Source organism: Alligator sinensis, unplaced genomic scaffold (genome assembly GCF_000455745.1).
Source record: "Alligator sinensis unplaced genomic scaffold, ASM45574v1 scaffold898_1, whole genome shotgun sequence".
Classification (NCBI taxonomy): domain Eukaryota; kingdom Metazoa; phylum Chordata; order Crocodylia; family Alligatoridae; genus Alligator; species Alligator sinensis.
In genome coordinates, this window is record NW_005843836.1 from 1 (window position 1) to 4,471 (window position 4,471).

General features: G+C 44.2%; 1 pseudogene; it reads right to left on the minus strand.

The window, feature by feature from the left end:
- Positions 1-240: 240 nt before the first annotated feature.
- Positions 241-4,471, minus strand: part of LOC112548970 — a 12,944-nt pseudogene continuing 8,713 nt past the window's right edge.

Sequence of the window (4,471 nt, forward strand, 5' to 3'; positions counted from 1 at the left end):
TAGGTAGTTATCCATGCATGGAGGGCTATGCTGACAGGAACAGAATTCCTCCGGCTGCCCAGGTGCAAAAAATGACCTGTAGGTGACCAAAAAATGGGTAGTTGGGTGACCAGGAAAAACATAATGTTGCCCATTGTTACTGAAGGGAGTCCAGTGAGTGCAGTGATAGCCAGAACAATTGGTAAGTAGGAGGAGTTAATATTGTGGAAAAAGGCTGCATTAAGATGGAGAAAAACTCACCAAGTTGTCTCAGAAGGTGACCTACATCAGACACAATCAGAGAAAAGACACTATAAGTGTATCTGTCACTGGATGGACTGAATCCCACCCCTATCACTAGATAAACTGTGCATGACAAAGTGCATTCATCCAGGACATGATGAGGGGAATTGCTAAGGGACCGGAGAGAGGATTCCTTTCCCAAAACTCAGGTTGAGCTCAGATCACCGCCCTGTAGACTTCAATCCCATTTGTTTCCTCTTCTCATATGTAGCACATGAGAAGAGTTGGTTGGGGGTGGGGATAAAGTCTGAGATTAACCCCAATGGAGGTTTGAGTCTTTCCTTCCCTCATCCGCTAGCCTCCATATCGGAGCCTTCAGTGGGGTAGAAATAATCTGTCTGACAAGGGGCAGGTTCAGTTTTCTACTCTGCAAGGTTAAAATCAAGGAATATTTACACTGACTCACCACAGGGTCTAGGGAGCATCATGCTGTATCATGCCTCATTACTGGGTTTTTATTATTGAGCACACACTGAGAAGCTCTCCTTCCCTTCCCTACTGTTCTCAGTTCACTTACTACTAGGGTGGCCATCATAGAGGACAGTCCGGTTGTCCTCTATTATATGAAACCGGACGACTTTATGTAGGCATCCAGTTTTGTGTCAAAAGAGATCAGAAGACAGAGTAGCAAGAAACTGTCCTCTAGAGGTGTCCTCTATGATGCCCACCCTACTTACTACAGACCTCGTCAGATCTTCCCACCTTGATTCTAATGGCCAGTGAGTTTCCCTCAGTTGGCAAGGAAAGTATTGCTATGTGGCTGACTCCTCAAAAATTTGTTTCTGTGTTTAAGTTTATTTTGCAGGGAACTTTATTCCTGTTAACTTTAAAATATGTGGCATTTATTTTTCTTTTTTCTTTTTGGGGAATTGGGGACCACATACATATATTTGGGGACTGATAGCTTGACTGAATACAAGCTTGTCATATGTAAGAAAAAGTGAAATCTCAGGCTTTTCATTTTTATGGTCAGGACATGACGCCCAAAGTTATCTTTTTGGGACAGCATTTTGGTAAATGCCCAGTCTGACACAAGCAGCTACATTACTTCCATTCCAGGAGGCAGTGTTCCTGGTGCAGGAACAACATGCCTCAGAGCAGTGTAGCCTTTAGCTGGGCTGAGGTGCGGTAGGTATCTCTAGTAACATGTCCTCCTGTGGTCTGCTTAGCAGGCAGCACATGTACTTCCTCCTCTTTGTTTGGTCTGGGGGAAGTCTCATTTATACCCTCTCTCAATTATCAGAAGACACTGTCTTGCTAAGTGCACTATAGTCCATCCCTCCCCCTTCCCCCGCCCCTTACCCCATACTTACTTCTTAGCTTGAAAAGATAAATGGTCAAGACAAAGAGTCCCAATGAAATTACCAGGGTCACAATCAGAGTCACCATCCAGGTATTCATCCGAGGGAAAAAACAGATCTATAAAACAGGGTCCCTGGGATTGGTTTGAGAAGTAAGTAACAGCAGATGTCCCACACCACTGTACACACGTTTTGACACTTACATGGAATTTTTGGCAAATGAACAGGATTGGTTTGGTTCAGTGCTCCTCTGGGACCATATATACAGGGGTAAGATTTCTTGCTTTGTAACAGGTTTGAGTTATGAGGTTTAATGGACTAACACCTTCAAAGAATTTCTCTCTCAGTTTTTAGATATAGAAGAACCAGAAGTGACATATTAAGAGAATTTTTGGGAAATCTAATATTACTCAGATTTTTAAATAAAGTCTCAAGTTCCCAAATATTGGAGTCAGAAAATAACCTTTACTTGCTGTGCTCCTTACAGCATTTTAATTGCTAAAGCAGAATGGGATTTTCAAAAGAATCTAAGGCCTCCTCTACACTGGGTTTTTGCCCTGGCTTAGCAAAATAGGTGCTAACTTTGTTTGGCTACTCTTCAACTGGTTCAAGGTCTTGCTACAAACCAGGGTTGCATTAATGGAGCAAAATTAGTGCAAAAATCCTAAATCAGATATCGGTGTGGTATTGATCTACCTTGCTTTAGGATGGTGTAGTCAGCGTGGAGATATAAAAGACTCACGGGTATCCCATGCCTCCATTTGGGACCTGTGCTGACACATGGATCTGGTTAAGAACAGGTCTGTAGTTTCCCCATTTACTGGCTTGCATCTCCCCGGCCGCATGTGGGCAAGGAGGGGAAGATGTGGGCAAGAAGGGAAAGCTAGAATTTTCCCTTTTACCTAGAAACTTTCTAGTAGATTCTGGGGATGCACCTGAGTAAGCAAGAAAACTTTGACTTTTCTTGCTTACCCAGATGATTCTGTGGAGATTGTGGGTTACATTTCTTTAGTAGAGAAAGCCAGGGAGGCTCTTCAAGGTTTGGAGGATCCGATTGTGTCCAGGAATTCCTGGGATTTGCAGGATCAGACTCATCAAGGCCCTGGAGTGGGCAGTTGGAGAGCACAGCCAGGTCTGGGCTGCCCACACTCTGCAGCCATCAGCAAATTGACATTGGCAGCAAAAAAACAGAATAACTTATTACTGCTTTCCATCAGGGCAACCCACTTGGGCACTTTTGGTACACGAGAAAGTAGGGATTGCTATTTGCTTTCACTTTGTGCCACCAGAATTTTTTTTTCTGATGGTACAAAGACAGCCAAAGGTGACTTGTATTTCTTCCCTTATTAGATAACACAGTGCAGAATGTCAGTCCCTCTAAGGATTTATGTCCTAGCTGAAGAGAATGCATGGAAAAGGGGCAGAAATGTATAGCACACCTACTACTCTGCACTAACCCTCTCTGTGGACACTCTTAGTCTGGAAGGGGACAGGATTCTGAGTCATGGTCCCGTTGCTTGGATTATTTATGCTTTTAACCCCAGCCAGTCACAAATTAAAATAAAAGAGCAATGGCAAGCTTATAGCAGTGACTGCACCACAAACCTCTCCCTTCACTAGAAGTGGTCTCAGCACTAAGACATACTCATGTTGTGTTAATCTGCTCTACTTCTGACCCCAGAATTGTGGAGCCTAGATGGTTGTCTAGGGGTTAGAGACGTTTTGAACAATTTGAATGCCCTCAGGTTGTGGAGAGCCTAAAACTCACAGGTCTCTTATTTCCTGTGCTGTAGCCATCAGTCTATTACGTTCAATGTGTAGATATCTCACAATTTTGAACAAATGTCTATGATATCAGTACAAACTAGGCATGCTGTGAGGATGCCTAATGGATTTGGTTCCTCTAGGTCTTTTGCTGGAGGAAAACCAGAAGTCCATCTCGATCAAAAGGAATCTTAGGCAGGAGTCAAATTTCTAGGTGATCACACTTCAATTCTGAGCAGGCTTGAAAGCCACAGGGTTCCTAGATTCTCTGTGATCCAAAAATGGAGGTCCCTAATGCATTTTTTTCTGATGGAGCATGCCAGGCTGGATTGGATTTTGGAGTTTAGGACAAATCAGAGAGATTTGGATTATCACTAATCCAGATCTGTTTTATTGACATTTTATGTAGTAAATAGTTGACAATCTGCAGGTGCCATTAACAACTCCCAGGTGTTCATACTCAAATAATTAGCACATTAAGAAATGTATGTACACCAAAAGATGTGGAGGAACATCCTGACTTGTAAATTTGATTGGGTCTTCTCAGAGGTATGCTTTTCTAATAAAAAATAGATGTTCATAAAAATACAGAGTTAAGGTTACATTTAGATGCAATTCAAAGTTCTGAATAATACTAGTTAAATTATTTGCAAGTGTCATGGCATGGGGTCCTGCAGGATGGCTGTGATCTCCCCAAGGCCCCCTTACTGTGCCAAGTTGGCCCAATGGGCACCCTCGATTCTCGTCCGCCACATCTTTGTTGGTAAATATATATAAGGGAGGCTGCCTTTATGTCTTCTTGGACACAGTTTTGCTGCTCTCTGCCCCCGTGGGCTCCTGGACCCCTTGTGGACCCTGTTCTGCAATGGGTGTTTCGGGGCACCCAGCCTTATGGGCTATGCGTGGCTCTAACCATCCCTTTACCACACCCCAAGCCCTGTAGATGGAACTGCCATTGTTCAGTCTGGGCCTTGTTATACTTTGGCCCCCCTCTCCTCCCTGGGCTCTTCGCAGCCCTGTCTCAGTGTGCCTCCCTAGCGCTCGGGCTCTCTGCAGCCCTGTCTCACTCTACACCCTCTCTGGCGCTGGGGCCAGTTCCCCCCCCCCCAAATGCCGCGCCCTCT